This window comes from Anguilla anguilla, chromosome 12, assembly GCF_013347855.1.
Source record: "Anguilla anguilla isolate fAngAng1 chromosome 12, fAngAng1.pri, whole genome shotgun sequence".
NCBI classification, from domain to species: Eukaryota; Metazoa; Chordata; class Actinopteri; order Anguilliformes; family Anguillidae; genus Anguilla; species Anguilla anguilla.
Window position 1 is genome coordinate 33,135,306 of NC_049212.1, and position 21,734 is coordinate 33,157,039.

Genomic DNA, 21,734 nt, shown 5'->3' on the forward strand with positions numbered 1-21,734 from the left:
GCGTAGAGGGTGTCCGATTCTCAGACAAGGAAGGCGGGGAGAGAAACTATGTAGTGCCATTCATTTGGACTCAAGGTTATCACTTAAAAAGACTTAAATTACACGCACCATAAAACCCTTAATTACCGCAGGCTCTCCGCCAGTCTGCCTCCATTAATGAGCCGATCAGACCCTATCGTAAGGAAATTCAAAGCAGGCAGTGGTCTCAAAATTGCTGTCTGCCACCCTCTTAAGGACGGGTTGGGGTATTTATCGTCATTTAATTAATACTTATCAGCGCCTTAGAATTGGCCAGACAATTATGCAAATGCTCATTCTTGCAAGCTTGTGAGCGAATCGTTTCAGTGTAACGGCTCCTAATTGAATGACTTTTAATTTGAAGGGTATAGTCAAGGCTTATTGTTATTTGTGATAAATTACAATAACCTTGACAATCTGCCGAGTGCGTACAGTTTCAATCTGAAATCATTCAAGGTATCAGAGTAAAGCTTTGTACATTTTTATATTATCTGGTCTCATCCATTTATGAAAGCAAGAAAATTTGAAGGACAAACAGCAGTGAAAGGACAAAAATCCCATTCATCACATTCCTAAGAAATGACATACGTTCCAAAACAGCATTTTTAGTTTGTTGATGATTTTTATTTTTTTAAGTGATGAATTTATGCGAGAACTTGCTATAAATTCATCATTACCCACTTTGTGGTTCTTCAAAGCTAACCTCGAGCCATGGCATTTTGTTATGACAGCACAGAAACTGTGGGGAGGCTGATTAATTAATCGTGATTAATCACTCTTAGATGATGCTCCTCCTTGGAGTAATTTAGAAACAGATATTCCAGTCTATAAACACCGATCTAACGGATTTGGCTGGGGTGGAATATAAAAAGCAGTATGTTATTATCAGGGTGAGAGCAGAAATCATTTTATTAATGTACTCCAGATGTATACTGATCAGTTTGTCCAGCAATTATGATAACACAGTAGCATGTATTAACAGCCTGATTATTTTGGAAGGTTACCTTGTCACTTAGAAACAGAGCATAGTATCTGTAAATGTACTTATGAATGTATTTACTCAATAAGCCCCTCCAAGCGGCTTGTAGATGGTGGTGAAAAAAACGGTTAGAAAAAAAATGTTTTTCTCGCTAGTAGTTGTGAAGAAAGCTTAAAAGCAGGTCATGTACTGCAACAAAACACAAAGTTTTATTGGAGCCATTTCCTTTTTCACGACATGGCCGGTGAGGAAGAGGCCGGCCTGTTTTAAATGGCGCCTAAAGCTTTGGGGAGGTCTTTACGGCCGCTATGAATTTTGCCACGGGGACGGGTGAACATTCAGCCGAGAAGCCGTTTAAAAATATGTTTCAAAATTAGGCTGACCGTTCCCTTTTCCGAGATCCCTTAAGATAACCACTTGCATTTTCAAAAAGAAAACCGAACAGCCAGTCCTGTTTCTCTGTGCACTTTTTAAGAGGAGCACACATTTCAGTTGTTTACTTGTATTTTATCAAATTCTATTTTCAGGCTATGGATGATTGGATTCCTCCATTGCCCAATCAAACCTGTCATTTACTGCCACCTCTTTTCAGCAAGCTTTCACTACAGATTGCCAACTTGTCTATTTGTGGGAATAGCAATTTCCCCCTTATGGTAATAGGATCAGGGGCCTTGTGGTATGCCGACATGATTGATGAAAGATTAAAAGGATTGTGGGGATTGCACAGGCTCTTTTAGCACCTAGCTGTGGGCCAATATCCAGCCATCTTGGTGGTATCAGGGTTGGCACCATGCAGATGAGTTCACTGCAGAAGACAAAGATCATATGGAAGAGAGAGATGGAGAAGGAGAAACAGAGAAAGAGAGAGAGGGAGGAAAGGAGGAAGGGAGAGGGAACAAGAGATAAAAAGGGAGAGAGAAAATTAATTTGAAAAATGCCTTTATTAAACTACTGCCACAAGCACAAAGATCAGTTTATAATACATACAAAAAAGAAAAGTTTCTCGGCAGAAAGAAAAAATCAAACCACCCTCTTCCTGAGAGAGAGAGAGAGAGAGAGAGAGAGAGAGAGAGAGGGAGGGAGAGAGAGAGATTAATTTCAAATCCCTGCACTTAATGTCCTCTGGAGAATGACAGTCAAATATCAGAAAGACAAAAAAATGGTTTCAAAAAAGCGTTGACTTCTAAATTTGGTGATAGTCAAATGCAGGGCGAGCAGAGGCATAATGGTTTTTGTCACGTTCTGAAGTCCAGACTAATTGATATGCAAATTTAGAGCCGATAATGTCCTCTCTGAGGATGCGTCTTAGTGACCAACCTCACTGTACGAACACCAGAGCCAACACGGGGTTAATGAAATGGCATGAACGCGTCGATCTCTGCCCCATAATCCTGGCGGAAATAGTCAAGCCAAATGCTTGACTCCCACATTTTTACACTTTGTGACAGTCCCTGCAGAAACCGGGGCACATTTTGCCAAAAAAATAAGTATGCATGTGTTTGTGTGTGTGTGTGTGTGTGTGTGTGTGTGTGTGCATGAGTGTGCGTGTTTGTGCCCCTGGATACTACCTCTATACACACATCTCTTATGAAACCATATCAATATCCAGTAGTTGCACCTGCACCGAATTAATCTAAAACAAGAAATGTCTGTCATAACACGACTCCACCAGCTACGCTTTAATTCATTTCAGACCTCGTGAGTCGCCCTATTGTACTCCACTTGTCTCATTACCTGGCTCTTTGTGTGACTTGCCTCTGCAAAACAAATTCTGTTGCCTTTCACACTGTAGCCCTGCCACAGATGAAGCTGTGTCCAGCCATTCACAGGTTTTCAATTAAGGCTTACATGCAGCTCTTCACCGTCTAGCTGGTCCTGCAATTGCATATATTCATCAAACAAGGCTGCAATCACAAAGAACGTCATTGGGAAAAAAAAATTAATGATGTCCAGCCATGTCAAATCATTACCGCTTATCAATTTAGAGACAGTCTTCATCAATCAGGGTGGCACAATTAACTGCACTAATTGGAATTAATATTTTGGAGAGATTTTGTCCGTGAACAAGATTTTGTGTCAGTTGCTAATGATTTTGTAAGTTTCATTCCTCGTAAAGGCTATGCAAGCTTCCTCTGCATTATCCATATCCAAGATGCACATTTTTAGTTTAAGTTGGAAAAATATTTGTGCAGTCCTAATTATCACTGTTGACATTTAAAGGTGGACAAAAAATTTCATTTAATTTATTTATTTATTTATTTTAAACCAACCCCCTAACCATTACTCTGCATTTCTCACACCTTTTTTTATTATGAATTTTAATGAAATATATTCATAGCTGAGGACTCCAAATAAGACTCAGGACTCAGGGTACTCATCCACCTGCCATTCAAAAGCCAGCTTCAACAGCGTCCACGGTGTTACCTTGTGAGTGTACACAAAAATATTAAACCAAAACAAGCTTTTCAATTTAAAACTCCCTGCCACCGAGATTCTTGCAGAACACATTCCAGCCATGGCTTGATGAAGACAATTTATTTGCATGTCAGGGGTAGTAAAAAGAAGGGCTTTGGTTACCTTGACAAAACTTTTGTCATTCTTACACATCAACAGCCTTTTCAAAGCCTTAAAGTTTTTGCATTCTTCCTTTAAAAAATAATTTAAAAAGTTTATTTCACAAAGCCATGTTTCATATTTCAGAGAATTGTCCTCTAATGGAGGATTTGGAAGCATTGTGAGTATATCCTGTTTATTTTTTAAATTGCACACCAACAACAACAATATTAATAACACTAACTACAATAATAATAATAATAATAACAAATAATACTAATACGACTACTACTACTAATGATTATTATTATTATTATTTTTATTGTTATTATTAATAATAATCATAATCAGAATAATTACACCAATAATAATAATAATAATCATCATCATCATCCTCATCATCATCATCATCCAGAACATGCCAGGTTGAACATTTACATATCTGTGAAATGCACACATTATATAACCACCTAAAATATTTAACCTTTGACACTAAAAGTTCAAATGTCCCCCTTTCTCTCCCTGTGTGTGTGATATGCATCACTATGTTACATGTCATCGCACTTGTTACCCTACCTTAAACAGGACAGTATTGTTATTATAAAAATAAATGTATAAATATAATAAGCTATTTAAAAAGGATGGTCGTTGGTATGAAGGGTGTGTAACAAGGACTTTGTGAATACTAACGGCCCCAGTGTACAGAGGGCCCAGAGCTGGTGATTGTGAGCACTGCAAGCAACCATGACAAACTGTAAATGTGGCATTTTGATTCCTGTCAGACGATATTGATTCTGAAAGTATTTCTGTGTTCCTGAGCCTCTTTTAAAAAATCTCACCACCGCGTTTAAGAGTGCTCACATGCAGCATGAGAACTACACACACACAAGTGGAGTGGAGGGAGGGAGGGAGGGGGAGAGAGAGAGAGAGAGAGAGAGAGAGAAGGGGAGGGAGAGAAGGTGAGAGGGAGGGGATGAGAGAGAGAGAGAAAAAAAGAGAGAGAGACTCCAGCACAGTCTCTCCGTGACTGAAAGCCAAAGTTAACGAAAAACACATTCTGAGGAAACTGGCTAAATTCCCCCAGTTAAACTGAATTATTTAACCGTGTTTTCTTTGCATGGTATTGCTTTGTTTCAATGTTTTGAATAAAATACTTTCGGGGTTTCACGCAGGATGTGTGCGGATGCCCCTGGGCTAGTATAACATGGCAAAATCAGGGTTTCACACAACAAATGTCACATGTGCTCATGTGTAAACACTGGAAGCCTTTCTGAATAATGATACAGGAGACAGGAAGCTGTTTAGGGAAAACCACAACATTGTTTCTGCGGAGCTCCTACGAAGGTGAAGAAGAAAAAGAGACTAATTTCAGGGCAAAATTACCTCAGCAAATTACCTTCATAATATCAGACTCATGTTTGTAATATAATTAAATGAAAAAAAGATGAACTTGTTTGGAAATATAGAAATATGAAAGAAATGACATGTCACGTTTCTTTATAACTGCTAATTAGAAAATGTGACTGGTATTTAATGTCGAAGCATAACTGGACAAGAAATATGCCTTTAATATGAATGTGGTCATACTGTGAGCCACGAAATAGAAATACAGTAACGGGAGGAGGTGCAGGCATTGATGGGCTGGGAGAGAAGGACATTAGCAGAGTGGGGGGGTTGGAGGGGGGATAGGCTTATGTTAAGGTCTGGTCAGTTTCCAGTGTCTGTATGATCTGGCTGAATTTCACTAAATGATACTTTTTTTGGAAATACCATCGTTGCTCAGACATAAGTACTATACTTCTCCATATCACTGTGCTTATAATAAATGCAAAATATATTAAAATATATTGGTAGCATATGAAGATGTAAAGAGGCCCACAACTCCCACAAGAAGGATATAATGCTCGTAAGGTTATAACAATTATTCATTGACAAAAAACTGACGCATTTTGACCGCGTCATCCGTTGAATGCTCTGAAGAACGCCCTCAGGAAGACACGATCGAGACGCGTCAGTATTGCGATTATTACTCTGCCCAATAAAATAAGTGCTATAATCATATGAGCAGTAGATTCTTTTTGTGGGAGCTGCAGTCCACTTTACATCTTCATATGAAAGTACCCCAGAACCAGCACCCCAACCCACCAACTGAGGGAGGCCTACTGTGGTGCCAGCAGTCCACTTCACACTGTAATGTTGGTAGCATATTGGTGCTGTGAACTGCAATGTTGGTAGCATAACGGTAAGAAATTCAATCGGCTGACTATTTTTCATCCCCATCACAAAAAAAGTACTTTGTTTCACACTGAACAATAAAATCTCAGTGTTAGTGAAAGGGTTTGAAGATTTTTCCGAGGAAATTATGAGATCTCAAGTGTGATGTTCTCCAATGCCTTCCTTGCTTGATTGACAGCTATTTCTATCCAGTTACTGCCCAAGAGGCCCATCCAATCGTTCACTGATACTGAATTTTAAATTTGATAATACCCACCGGAGACAAATACGAGGATTGGAGAAGGAGGCGTATTCATTACAAACTCACTGTTTGCTGAACACCTGGCACATCGCTATGATTTCCACACTAACAACACTGCCAGTGTGGAACAGCAACTGTAATATTGTTGTGACTGTAGCATGTGTAAACCGTGTCTATTTTCTATGAATGAACACACAGAGCTCAAGTTCTGTTGATAGACTAAGACATTAAGTGAGACATTGTGTATTCAGTTTTTACATTCATATCATAGCATAGAAAACAAATACAACCCAACCAGAAATCTCAGGAGCATGGTGCACTGTAGAATATTTCAAGAACCATAGCTGTGGTTCTTCACAGTCAGCATAAAAAACATTTTTTGTTTTATTTTGTTATAATGTTATAAAAAAAAAAAAAGCTTTAAGCAAAATTTTTATTTTTTATTTTTTTTTTTACATAAAACACACTTGGAGATGCACTATAATTTGCTAGAAGTTGTTGCAAGTACAGGCAAGTCACCCTCTGTAAAACTCTATGACTCATACAGAGGCCAGGCACGCCCACAGCCTATAATAAATTAAGCGGCCGGATGCAGCACTTCGGATAGAATTCGACCTTCAGGTGGCCCCCAAAAGCAGGCGAAAGACCCCCCCTAGTCTGTCACACTCAAGCGGCGAGCCTCGGCAGGCTGCCCCGGACGTCTTAACGCATGTCGAAGTGTCACAGGTGCAGATCCAACACTCGGGATTCGGTGGTTCCCCCCTCCACCCCACCCCCCAGACCACAGCGGTAACACGCTGCCCCGAGTTGTGACCGGTGTGACCCACGGGTCACCTCTGTGTCCGCGTGAAGTTGAAACGGCCTGAAGTAGGATGCTCTGTCCGGAGAAGCCACAGAGCACAGCACAACTGGTCTCAAACTCAGGGGAGTTCATTTTAAATCCACTAAACTACAGTGAAATGCCTTTTGCTTAAAATATTTTTGATAATAGATCAAAAAAAGCAAGTACTACAATTTTATATATGTACGTATATGTAGATGCCAATACCAAATATTTATTTATTTATTATATTGTTTCTATTCTGAAATATATTAATATATATGTTATAAAATATACAATGTGCGTATATAAGAATGTATATGTGTATATATATATATATATATACAAAACCAAACGAGAGATTAAACTAATACATACATACACACATACATGCATACATACGTACATAGACAGATAGACACGCAGACACACAGATGAAGACTTCGATGAGCTGAACGCTGGTGGCTTGTGGAAGTGTGCAGTGAGAGCTCGATCTTCCCCGGGTGAGGGATGTGATTTAATCTGGGGCCCCGGTCTAAAGACCCGCCTCCAGATTTATGCAGGACAGACAAGCGGGTGTGAGGCGTTAGCAGGACCCTACCCAATGGCGGGACGGCGCACTCTCCCCCCCCCCCCCTCCTCAGTCTGCCGCAGAGGCCACCACTGCACCGCCTGGCACGGTAAACGGATGTGGGGCATCGCCAATCTCTCGATCGCATCGTGAGGAAACTCGTTACGGATCACTTTCTCTGTTGTCGAATTGACGGGGGCAGTGGCCGGGATCGGCTGAAAATAAGAGACGCGGAGACCTCAGTCAGAAGATTTATAGATCGACGTAATGAAATTCTCCCCTGGAGCACTAAACCTGAAATGTATATTTGACTGCACTAAAAACCTGTTGGCCTTTGAACCGTCTGCAATAACCGGCAGGATAAAAATGCTTACATTATGCTGCGATAATGATTTTTTTTCTCTCTCTCTCTCTGCTTTAGAGATGATTGTAAAGTTAAAGGTAACATCAATTACAGTGCGTTGCCTGTGTAAGTATAAATTTCCAATCCTGGCACCCAATACCGCATCACTTCACATCCTGCATGAAACCTGATAGGCTGTTCTTACGGGTCACATGCACGCACCATGAGCACATCATCATTATGTAATTCAATATTGCAGTTACTCTATATATCAGTTTGACATCATGTTCAAAGAGGTACGGCTGTTCCTATAGATCTTTATTCAGCGCTGCGATATGCAAATCTTGGTGCGATACAGATATGATGCACAGAAGGCTAATTTTTATTCGTTACGAGCCTGCTGAACAATTACAGCTGTAAGCTTGTGCTTTATCAGTGATTTGCAGGTTGAGGCTCAGTCACTGTGTTACTGGATTTTCTGTTCCCTTGTATGCATTGCTGCCCCTGCGAAATATGTATTTTATCTATCTTTTGAGCTGGCCTTGTAATTCACTCCGGATAAGAGAATTTGCTGAATAAATAAATGATAATGATAATAAAGCCACCTTGCACTAAGTAGTCGGGGGTTATAAACAATTCTTATGAGCCTCCCTCAAAATCAATCTTTTGTCTTCAGACTTTATGCAAGGTGCTACTTACAGAAGGACATAAATCTTTTTGATGCAGGGTATTAAAATCGTGGTTTCATAACATTTTGGGAGCTACTAATCTCAATATGCACCTGGTTGGATATGGATATAACGTAACAAACCATATATTATATAAACATATGTGTGTGTATATATATATATATATATATATATATATATAGTTTGTAATGTTAAATAAGGGCTAGTAAAAGGGTTAATAAATAAATCAATAAAATAAGAAATATATTCACTGAAGACTGGAAGCTGAAAAGCAAGCAAGATAACTCTGAAAATCATAACATTACATCAGCTCTAACACTTGAGATTAATGATGGTTTGTAATGTAAACCCTGACTGGACAGAAATAGTCTGGGTTTACATTGTAAGACTTACAATGTTCAGTCCTTGTAAATGTTGCATTCAGAGCTGCCACCCACTTTCATGAGCTGAGGTGTATGAAATTCAGACAGCTGCTTTTAGCACTCTGCCGAGTTACACAACATGAAATAAAGCAAAATATGACAACTATTATTGTTATTAATATTAGCACCACCACTACTGCCACTAATGCTAATAATTAAAATCAATCAGTATTACAATAAAAATAACATCAAATATACTGCAACTACTACTGCTGCTGCTACTACTACTACCATTGCTAATACTACTGCTACTACTACAACTGCTACTACTATTATTACTCCTACTACTGCTAATACTACTGCTGCTACTACTACTGCTAATACTGCTACTACTACTGCTACTGCTGCTGCTACTACTGCTACTGTGGCTACTGCTACTACTGCTACTACTACTACTAATAAAAATAACTATTTTGTGTAATGAAGAACTATTGACTGCATGCAAGCTACTTTCCAGCTCTAACACTAGCAGCCCCAGATAAGGTATCCTGGCAGTTACAGCCCTCCTCGGCTCCTGCAGCGCCAGCCATATCAGCACGCAATTAATCATCATGTGCAAGAGCAGCTCATTGGCTGCGCTCTGGGAACGTGTGCACGTGGGTTTTATTAATCTTCAGCGCTAATCGTTCAGCGCAGAAACGCTCAGAAGAAACCGTAATTGCTCAAGGCACCAAGACCCTTCGATTGCCTGACTGGTATTTCACGCATTGAACAACAAGGGATGCAACGCTAGCCTTTCTTTTTATTTTTTTGAACAAAAGGACTTTGAGCGGGACTGCTTTGTTTGCATGGACTGGGAATTGTTGACTCTAACTTTGATTTTACGTTCTTGTTTGTCTAACTCAGTAGGGTCTAACTAAGTTGAGGAACGGTGGATCGAGTCTGCTTTTGTCTCTCTGTCTCTTGAATTATTGGACATCGATCCATAGTCTTTTCACGTTTGATGGCCTTTTATGTTTCTCTGGATACAGACACCTGATTAATTGCAACAAGAGTAAAAGTTTGAGCAGTATCAATGACCAGTGGCCCAAACATGACTTACTTTCCCCTTTCAAAATTGTGTACAAAATACTGCACCTTAATTAATTTCATGAATTCTACAACCTTCTACTTGTTTTGCGACCGATGTAATGAAGCAGAATCATAATTACATGTCTTCCAGGAAAATGTTTTAACAAGCCCTTTCAATTAGAGGAGCACACCTACAAACTGAATTAACCATACAGTATACGTGTATGCTTGATATGAAAATGAGAAACTAACAAATACCAAACAGCTGCAATGAACAGAAAAACAATCATTTAATTGGAATAAAATACATTTGGATTAAGTCTGCAGAAAAAAATCTAATTACATTATGCACAAAACTTTTTCTATTTTCTCTTTTTCTATGCACAAACTATTTCTAAATGTCACGCTGTGAGCTTGGGTGAGGGTAATGCAACTCTGAGTCCTCAAAGCATCAGCCCCCCTAAAGCACATGATTACAGGTCTTTTGGTTCCTAAAGGCAAGAACACGTGGAGCTGTGCACAGGCCAGCACCGCGTAGGCTGCATTCACGCTCATGCTGCAATGCCAGTGTGGGACAGTGAGGACAAGTACACACTCTCCACTCTCCACAGCCCACAAGCATGAGTCATTAGAAGACTCTTCATGCGCAGCTTTAGCCAGCAAACCGCTGGGATCCTCATTGACCAGCAGGGGTCACTAGCGAGCTAAGAGACACAGATCCCAGCTGATTGAAAACCAGAGCCGGGTCTAGGATTTTGGGGGCCCTGAATGAGAATGGACAGAGAGGTTAACTGATCACAGACCATTTTGGGGCAGAATCAAACCAGGGTGTTGGGGGATGGGAAGCATCGTCACTAATTGCAGACTGGGAACTGAAGCAAGAACAGTAGCATCAAAAAAAAGTTGTTGTCCATGGATGATTGTGGCCCTGAAAGATCTTATAGAGCGTTGATGCCAGTAGGTGGCTCTGCTGAAAACCACCCTAACCCATTGGGCGACACTACCGCTAATTATTTGTCACTGTATGGAGCCACCGGCCAAAGTTGGGATTCAAACCTGGACTGTGGATCCATAGAGTAGAGCAGTGCTTTAACGGGACTAGTGCCCCAGAAGCCTCAGTGCAGCTGGCGCACTGCATCTGAAGTAAAGTACCCTTGCTCAAGGGCACAATGGCGGACCCCCACCTGGGACCTGAACCCGCAACCTCTGAGTTATGAGTCCAGTTCCCATGCCATTATTCCGCACCGCAACCCTATAAACTACAAACACTTTTTTTTTGTTTTTGCGGTTGCATTTATCATGCCGGCAGTGGCATGTCTGTACTGTAGAGCGCCAGTGCTTATGCATACACACTGCGACGGGACGAGTCACCTCGGCCAGCTCCATTGGTCTAATTCAGTGGGAACCAGCTATGGAGGTCTACCATCCTGTACGTCAGGGATCGTCAAAGCATGGTCCTCCCCGGGCGAAGAACGGCTGGCTTTCCACCCTCACTTTACCCGGGAGTCAGGTGTGAAGTGCTAATCGTTCAGTTAATTACCTGGGAGGGAAAAAAAAAAACCAGGGCCGGATTTAGATTTGAGAGCCAGATTTTATGATCCCTGCTGCAGGTTTTTATTTGAACCCTAATCTGACACACCCGATTCTGCTAATTAGCAGCTGAACATGATCCCTAGGTGTTGAATTGGGTGTGCTTTGTTGGGGTTGGAGTGAAAACCTACAAGACGGCATATCTCCAGGAACAGGCTTGGTTACCACTGCTCTAAATAAATACATTACATTATATTATATTTATTTGGCAGACAATTTTACCCAAAGCGACGTACTGTAAGTGCATTGGAACAACTACAAAACACAGGTCCGATAAGGTACAATACTCATTATGTAACAGTCATCCATAGACGTGAACACATTATCTTACAATTTGAATGAAACAAAAAGTGACTCCCACCTTACAGTAACTGGTGACCAGCATGACTCATCTGCAGCAGTAATGTTTAAAGATGAGCATTAATTATTATATTATATTTTTACATCTCAGACAGACATATTGTACATATCAATATATGCACAATGCCTGCACAATATGGTTTATGCAAGTCAGAATGGAAAAAAAGTAATATCTAACCCACACAGTAGCTAACTGTGTATTTATGGATTTATATTTATGGATTTTTGATAATACAATGGAAAAGAAATGCAATGCCAATAGCCAGTAGCTAAAGCAACAGTGCACATTTCAGATGAAGACACTGAGATAATTCAGATTGTTCTTAAGGCAAACCTTTTGGCTAGCTGAATGAGTTTAGCCTGAATTAAAACAACATTTGTCCTGAAACACATCTCAGTTCAATAGCAATTACATGCAATTGTCATTTACTTTTCTTCACAAGCTGTGCAAGGTCAGCTAGCAGCAAGATGATTTTCTGTTAAGGACCAAAAATCGATAGAATCCAGGCCTGTGCATTTGATTTTATTTGAATTTAATAATGGCGACTGATGCATTTTTCAACTGTGGAAGTACTGGACAGCAGCAATTTATTAAATAATTTCATTACATCCTTGAATGCAGTTATCTCACATGGAACGACCCCTTCACTAGTCCTCAAAGCATAAAATGGTTAATGCAACTGTGGTTAAGGAGCACTGATTTCCAGGCTTTATCTCATTAGCAGGCTGAGTGCAAATTTGACTTGTTATTTTTTTCTGTGTTGTTTTCCCCAACAAGGTCAATATACTGTAAAATAGGCTACAAGGACCGATGATGGGAAAAGTATTGACCAGTGCTGACCATGTGCATGAGCGGCCATGTTCAATACACATTATCATAAGGAGAGAACTGCGGTCAGTTCGAACAGGATTTAATATCCATGTACGTGGACAAAGCAGGAGTTAAATTTCTGAGAGCGTTAATGCTCCATTCTTTATAGTTATTTATTTATTTTTTTTGGGAGGGGTGTGAGAATGAACCACGTATTCCATGACCTCATTCTCAAATCTCTCAAAGTTTGCCCTTCGTTTGAATCGAGCCGAAATTTGCTTTGTCCTTAAACCCTCAGAAACAAATTTATGACCCCGTTTGGCATTCTTCCGCTCATACTGGCAGCTTTTATTTTCAGACCTCAGCCACAGTTGAGCTCAAAGTGTTCTCTGTCAGCAGTGAAAAAATTAGCAATTCTTTACCATTCAGCTCCAAGGACGAAGCGCAGTGCAGTTCGCTCAGCTACACGAGAGCCTCCAGGTTTCCTTTTCATCTTTATTTTTCTCTTTTTTCGTGTACACCCCCCTTCCCACCCCCGACCCCACACCCCACCCCAGCCACTGCTGTCGGACAACTGCGAGATTCAGCATCTGCTGCTTCACTTTGGATCTATCTGCTTGGGACCCTGTCCATGTCCTCCTCCGGCCCAGCTGTTAATGGCTGATATTAGGGTGAATAATTTGGATCCTGTTGCAGCTTAGTTTGCATGCAGGTTGGTTTAAATCGCTACTTTCTCCACAAGGAAAAGTATTGAGAGTTTTCAAAGTTATTCTTGGTTGCTGTTAGGGCATCAAGCGGGTGGCACGTTGGTGAGGTGAGTAGCACGGTTGCCTGACAACAAGAAGGTACCGAGCTAGAATCTCGACCGAGGGCCTTTCTGTGTGCAGTTTGCATGTTCTCCTTGGGTTTTCTCTGGGTACTCTCCCACAATCCAAAGACAGGCAGCTTAGGTTAACTGGAGAGTTTAAATTGTCCTAGATGGTATGAATGTGTGAGTGAATGGTGTGCGTTCTGCGACGGATCGGTGACCGGTCCAGGGTGTAATCCTGCCTCTCACCCAGTGCATGCTGGGATAGGCTTCCATCTCGGTTGGCATAGGTGAGCAGATGCTCTACAGACACCATCAAATCCCCGCTTTGATTTGTTTGATGGTGGCTGTCCTCTGTGCTTTCCTGCAGAGTAATGTCCCGATCTGGCTCAAATCGAAAAGGCTGAACAGAAGACATTTTCAATTCCGCTCAATGGACAAGAGCAATGGACTGGGAGACCCGTGCAACCATTTGATGTCACCACCCAGTGCATTGTGACAGTAATAACAATGGCGACCTACGTGTTGAAGGATTTAACAAATTTTTTATAATAACTTAAATTTTTCATGTGATTTTTATGGCATATTTATATAATTGAAGGGATTTACACCATACCTTAACAGGTGGGGTTCCCTTTAAAGTAAAACACAAGCATGCAAAAAACAACCCTGACCAGGATGTAAGAAAATGGATGAATGGATGGATGGATGGACGGATGGATGAGCTTGTTATCATCTAGTTCTCTGTTGGAAATGCTTTACAATCTTCACACAGTGCAGCTCTACAGTTACGTTCACATAAACCCTCAAACAATAGCTTCAGAAGCGGCTCTTAGATAAGCACATAAATATAATGAAGTTTCAAGAACACATTTAACGGCCAGGGCTTGACTTATTTTTCGATGTCAGCGATTTAAGAGGAGAGACCCGACCGCGGCGTAGGATTTTTATTACGCGTCGCCTATCATTCCCGATGAACTAGGGGAGCACGGTGGCCCTTCTATTTTAGGAGAAAGGGGGGAACGGACTTATGATGAGCGCGCGCAACCTCCTCATAAATCAGGATGGCGTGCTTAATGAGGAGCCGTCGCACGGTCGTTAGGGTCCCGGACGGATCTGCATGGAGGAGAGGTTTCTTGAAGTGCACTTAAAGCCAGAAAGCCAGCCGGCGGCCACGCAGAGCGCGGCTCGATTCGTCACCGCGGCGAAAGTTTTTCCCGCCCGTCCCCGACAGCCCGACCGCTAGTCCCGGCTCACGTAGGGAGGAACGTCCCAGACACGCGGGTATCGTTTTTCTGTGACAGAGGCTGTCAGGCAGAAATAAAACGGCGTGTCCCAGTGTGCTTTGCGAGTCTTACCCATTTTTACATTACATTACATTAGTGCCATTTACTGGATGCTCTTATCCAGAGCGACAAACAGAGTTTACAGTCTTTGTACGTACCGTCCATTTATACAGCCGGATATATACTGAAGCAGTACAGGTTAGGCACCTTGCTAAAGAGTACAATGGCAGCACCTGAAATGGGGATTGAACCTACAGCTTTGGAGTGACGAGCCCAGAACTCTGTCCATTATACCACACTGCCACCACTTTCTACTAACTGTAGTCTCTGCTGTTTTTCCTCAACCCCTCTATAGGGAGGTCATAGCCTGACACTATTTTGATATACTTTGCAAGATAATGATTTACTTGTACACAAAACCCCCCAGCCCATTGTGGGGTCTTAAGTAGGATTTTTTTTTTTTTTTTGGACTACAGTCACTCTTACATTTGACATCAATTGTGTCCTTCTGTAGGAATTTAAAGAATTCCATTTAAGTTTTTTTGTTAAAAAGCTGAACAGAACCAGCCAATTAAAACAAAACAAAAAAAAAAAAAACACCACATGCAGTGATTTTTCTTTGTGCGGCACAAGCCTAAAAAAATAAGTTCCACATTGTTTTCTTATCACTGTCTGCCAAAAGGCATAAAAGCCGTCACGCACACGCGGCTCGGAGACTTCATATCAAAGCATTTCCTTGAGCTGCACGCGCTGACTCTGCTTATTGCAGCTTTCTTCACAGCTGGGCAGAACTAACAGTGTTCAAAAGTGACATTATTTCTTAGCTACAGCTCCAGCATAGCATTTTGAACGCGGCACTGCACGGGAAGTCAATATTCGACATCATACACTCTTGGTCCTTTCAGAAGAACTTAGCAATTATGATTATTTAAAAAGCTTTAAGGCCCACACGGGTGAATAGACTAAAACAGGGGTCCTCAATCTTATCCGGAAAAGGGCCGGTGTGGGTACAGACTTTTGTTTCAACAAAGCAGTTACACACCCCATTCTACTAAATCAAGGCCCTTAGCAAGGACTCTAGTGGTTGATTAGTAGAATCAGGTATGGAACCGCTCGGTTGGAACAAAAGTGTGCATCCACACCAGCCTTTTCTGGATGAGACTGAGGACACCTGGTCCAAAAACAAGATGGCTGTTGAAACCAACCGAAACAGTGACTTGGAGTTCTTGATGGCACAGAGAACATGTTTAGGTGTCTTTGTAAATGTCAAAGGTGGAAAGTCCAGGGTTCAGAAAGTAAAAGTCCTGCTTTCTGAACCTGGATCGTCCACCTCTGGAGAATGTGTGTAAATGCAGTTCTCCCTGGAGCTGTCACTCAGTGTGACCCAGTACCTTAATCCTTGTGGAATTTCCTTAAGACCGTGCGCCCCTATTAAATGTCATTACAAATCCACAAATGGAAGTAGATGGTAATGTACTGCCTGTTATCCCTTCCATTTTAAGAATCCTTATAATATCCTATTGGCGTCGGGTGTGGTAATTCTTTTCCTTTTTTGAATCCAGCCCTCAGAGCGCACGGAAAAAAAGGAATCAGATGAACATGAAGAGACTGCGTGCGGTACATGTTTCTACGAGAAGACAAATGACTGCAGCACTGGATGTCCTTTGCGCGGGAGATCATAAAGCTTCTGCGGTAGTTTCTCAGAAGTTCCATTCGCGGTGTTTGGTGAGGGCAGTTTTGCTGAAGCATCTGTTTTTTTTTCATTTAATACAGCCTCTCCTCTTATTTACCATCCCGCTTTGCTGCCGTTTGTCAGAGTCTGGTGAGCCCGTAGCCTTTTGGCACCAGTCCATACCGATCTGGAGCTGATCCTTCACTTGGGCTGCACAACCTGTCGGGCTGGCCAAATTAAATCACGCAGGGACCTCCAGGGGTCTGTGTGTGTGTGCGTGTGTGTGTGTGTGTGTGCACATGCATGAATGTGTGCATATATGTGAGTGTGCATGCATGTGTGTGTGCACATGTGTGTATGTGCACATTTGCATGCATGCATGCATGTGTGCATGTATGTTTGTGTGTGCACGTGCATGCTTGCATATGTGCATATGTCCATGCGTGTGTGTGTATGCTTTTGTATATGTGTGCGGCCATGCAGGGCAGTGGTTAGGAAGGGCGAAGGGTCATACACAGACTCACAGGTATAGAGCAGGGTGTGTCACACACACACTCACAGGTAAAGAGCAGTGTGTGTCACACACACACTCACAGATAAAGAGCAGGGCAGTGTCACACTGGGGGGTAAGCAGGTGTGCCCCCCCCACCAAGCCGTCTGTGGTGGATTCAATAACAAACTCAAACGCACACTGGAACGTCAGGAATCTCGCGTCCTCTGGAGTTTTTATAAAACGGACGCTGTTGCAATTATTCCGTCACAAACATGTCAACGGATTAATATCCCGTGCTTATTCGCTTTTACAGAGGTGTTCATATTCATTGTTGAATTTGTTGAATATTTATGATAAATATAATGCACAAGGGTTTCCATCACAACGATGGAAGCAGATGATAATATGTGAGTGAATCACACTTCTGGCGTAGAAATGAAGATGATTGATGGACTGGATATCTGGCCTGTTTAGGATGCATTGCAGCATCACATAAGTTATTCAGATTGCTTATCAGATACCCATAAAAAAACAAACCCACTCTATCAAATGCTTTTTGTAATTGTAGCCTATCTGAATAAAGTGTCGCACACGGGTACATTTGCACTAGGCACAACAATTTTATGCAATTACATACACTTTGGGACACTGAAACCACATCCTGTCAAATTATGTTACGTGCATGTGGCATACCATGTATATAGTGCTACTACTATTACTACTACTACGACTATGACTATGACTACAATACTACTACTACTACTAATAATAATAATAATAATCATCTCTTCTGGCTCAGTGCATTGGAATGCTAAAAATAAATATAAAAACTCAGTACTGACCCAGAGATATCAATGTTTCTCTTCAGTATTAATGGTCTGGAGATATCATTACATTCTCTTTGGTTAAAGTTCATAGCGGTCTCGCACATCATTTTGAAATTCTGTCACAAAAAAAAATAAGAATGCCAAGCGGGAGTCTAGCTCTTTATCCGGCTTATTCAAAAGTCCAATTGCGCGGGTTAACACAGAAAAAAAGAGATAAATATTCATGCAGCCCCAGTTCTAATTTGCACCCCGCTGAGTCCAAAGCAGCAAATGGAAGCAAATCTAGTAGAACAATCCCGTTCGTTCAGCGCTGAGTGTGACAGCCTCGAAATGCTTTAAGCCCCGTCCACCGCGTTCAAAACATGTCCAAAATGCCTCGACCCCACTTTTTCGGTTAATGGTGAGTGAAACCACAGCCCCCATTCAATTTCCAGTTCCTGTTCCCCTGTGGGTTCGTGCTTTGGGTGCTGAAATCGTCCATCGTGGACTCTAACAACGCTCCAGCGGCAAAGACGGATCAAGGGACGCACACGCGTGTCACCCGCCAGCACTGCACGTGAGACGCCACGTGCGGCTCAAGTGAAACTGAATACCGCTGTGCTGAGGAAAATGCATATTTCAATACGCATCTCATTTCAAAAATGTCACAGTGAAGGAAAAAAAATGGTTTTGATACCCTTTTTGTTTTCAGCATCCTTGTGTACTGGGGAAAATTCAATTGTGGGTGGTAAACTCGGGTGAATATTTCAAAAGTATTGACTTCTTATCAGATGTTGGCTTCGCAGGCAAGACAAATATATTCAAATCTGCAGTAATAATAATAAAAAATGAGTACGGGGCATAGATTCTTTAATTTTCCAATTAGCAGTGACATGACTGAAAATATTGCATATCAGTTCCAGTATGACACAGATCAAAGATGGCATGAATATAATTATAGTCTTGTTTAATCAGAAGGATTACTTGAGCCGTTTCTGTTTACTTACAGCAAAGCTGAAAATGAAATCCATGATGTGCTTTTCATGGGCCCCAGAAAAGCAGAAGGGTAATAGGGAATGGTGCTCCTCCTCAGATGCAAGCTGGGCCCCATGGAAAGCTGTAGCCGTGGCTACATCATTAGCCCACAGTGACTGGAGGCCATGGCAGCGGGACACAGCTGGCCTTTTCTTACCAGGGAACAGGGCCTAATTTAAGCCATCCAGGTTTCTCTCATTTACTGCATGAGTTCCACCCAGAATCAGGCTCCCAAAGGTTACCTGTGAAAGATAGGCTTCCACAGGTTACCTGTGAAAGATAAACTCCCACAGGTTACCTGTGAAAGACAAGCTCCCGTGAGTTACGTGTGAAAGATCAACTTCCACAGGTTACCTGTGAAAGATCAACTCCAACAGGTTACCTGTGAAAGACAAGCTCCCGTGAGTTACGTGTGAAAGATCAACTTCCACAGGTTACCTGTGAAAGATAAACTCCCACAGGTTACCTGTGAAAGACAAGCTCCCACGAGTTACGTGTGAAAGATCAACTTCCACAGGACTGTGTAGCCTGTAGGGAACATGATGGCAGAGGAAGGTTCATTGGAAGGGAGAACGCGCTTCTTAGAATCACCAACTATCAAATCACTGTGCGACTTCAGAAAGGTTTACTTCTGATAATTCAGAATGAGAATGAAGTTTAAATTCAGTGAAGCTGAAAAATAATAATTGGCTGCAAAAATATGACAGCCGCACGCTGAACAGCATGTCAAATATCCTGTGTATGGAACCAGCTAATTTCCTAGAAGTTAATATTAACAAAAAGCAGCATATTTACTGTATACATATGTTAAATATGATAAATAAAATAAATAAAACTAAAAAATCATCCAAATACAGAATGATTCATTGCTTCACGTGAATGTCTCAGGACTTCCAACAGTTATGCTAGTATCCATCTGCAAATCTGTAAGTTTAATCTTTATTTAACCTTTATTTAAATTACCCTTTTCTTTTGGGATTTAATTGTGCCATAGAGTACAGCCTGGCATCTGTATATTAAATAAAATATAACCCCATACATTTTTAAGTTTAAATTTTAATGCAAGGCATAACACATCAAATGAACAATGTATATTAGAGGTTGTCTTGCTTTGACAAATGAGGGTCTGGTCTCTTTGGATGTGCACCATTGGAAACAACCTATTTAAGTTACTGCTGACATGCACTTGACAGCACTCACATCACATCCACCGTTATGGGCAGCAAAGACAGACAGGAACTTCAAATCAAATGCTACAGGACGTGCACATGACGCAGGTCATAGATGCAGGTTACTATCATTACAGGCTTACAGCTGGGAGGGGCAGTCAGAGGAGACAGGAGGCTCAGGGTCTTCAGCGTGTCACATGACTCCAGTCATTTTAGTGCACAGAAAACATGAAGGCAAACACACTGGCAGGGGAAAAAAAAAAAGATAAAAAATCTGACGGAAAGGCTCGTAACCTCTTTGCCTTTTGGGGCCGAACCTACCCAGACCTCCCAATATATATATATATATATATATATATATATAGAACCTATCAATTAAATCACTTTCTGTAAAATATGATAAAATATGATAAAAATATGATATGATAAAATATGATATTACATTGCACAGTTATTTGGCACAACACGAATTTGAGAGTTGAGTTTGAACAGAATTATTTAGTAAAAGCCTGGGAGCAGTCAGCCATTTCAGTTCATCTTCATTGCATTACCCTATTGGAAAAAAAAAAAGAAAGGAATGAAAAATGTCTAATTCTGCTCAGGCACGATGTGCGTTTGCTTAGACTCATCTTCTTGGCCCAACAGGATATCAACTGTTCCTCTCTGTCGGGGATTTATAAATCGCTTTCAGCCAATTTAAATGCAAAAACGTCCAAAAGCAAAGATTTGATTTAAAAAATCCATATCTGCATGTACATTACATGAAACGGTGTGCTATACGTTCTGTCGAAAAGAATAGAGATGTGTTGTAGCATATGATAGCCTTGCTTTAAAAAATTAAATAAAGTAAAAAGTCATAAGTGACAGAGGTCAGTATTTGAATCTTGCTCATCTGAATTGCATTTGGTACCTGGACAGATTGCATTGCCTTGTGAAAAATATGCTAATATGGAGGGCAGCTTTTGACAAAGCATTACATTTGGGGATATGTTTAAAGCAGGAACACCTTAGGCGTATCCAATATCCATCTTTTATGATAAAATGATGATAGAATCACCATTTTCGGAGTATACAGTATATTTGTAAAAACAGTATACTGTATGGCGTATGATCATAGTGATAAAAAAGGGAATTCTAAATTTATACAGCAGGTAGCTTTTAGAAAAGGGGAACCCAACCACTGTATTAAGAGGCTGTAAGATAAGGTAGAAACATGGTTGAAATAAGGTCATTTCTAACCATGTCTATGCTGCAAGCCCAGGATTTTTGCAAGATCGCAAGCGTTTGCCAAAGTCCACAAAAGTATATCCGCAGACAGTGCGAAAATGAGCAGCAAATGCCTCAGAAGTCGGCAGAGAATTGCACCTCAATATCCTTTGTCTGCTCAGCCCCGTCTGCCGATTAATATGCACAGCTTGACTCATGTTGCGCCTTAATTGAACCTGTCCAGTCATGCTTACTGTGCAGTTGGCCAGAGGTTGCAATGCGCCAAAGCAACAAATAAAAATTGTAATTAAAAAAGGTTGGAAATGTTGTAAAACCATAACAGTCCCCTGCTTTCTTCCTGCACCTTTTACATCTAGGCAGTGTCACCATTGGGGGGGGGGGGGGGGGTAGGATGATTCCAGGGGCCCTCAAAAGGGCTGTAATTGTGTAATTGTGGCCTGGGGCCGGGGGTGGTGGGACCCAGTGTGAGTTCTTTTCATGGGGCCAAAGATCCCCGCGGGCACCCCTGCCTCACAGTCACAGTTCCTGGGAGTTCTCCTGTCTTACGGAGTCTTCTTGTGTCTGCAGCAAAGCGTTTTATTGAATGAGGGGAGTT

The 21,734-nt window shown here is 41.4% G+C and overlaps 1 long non-coding RNA gene across 1 annotated transcript in view; it reads right to left on the minus strand.

Annotated features, from left to right (window-relative positions):
* Positions 1-679: 679 nt before the first annotated feature.
* The window catches only part of LOC118209394, a 187,651-nt gene continuing 166,596 nt past the window's right edge, over positions 680-21,734 (minus strand). Inside the window, exon 3 of the long non-coding RNA XR_004761711.1 lies at positions 680-1,802. This is a non-coding gene — a long non-coding RNA (uncharacterized LOC118209394). The remainder of the gene's footprint in view (positions 1,803-21,734) is intronic.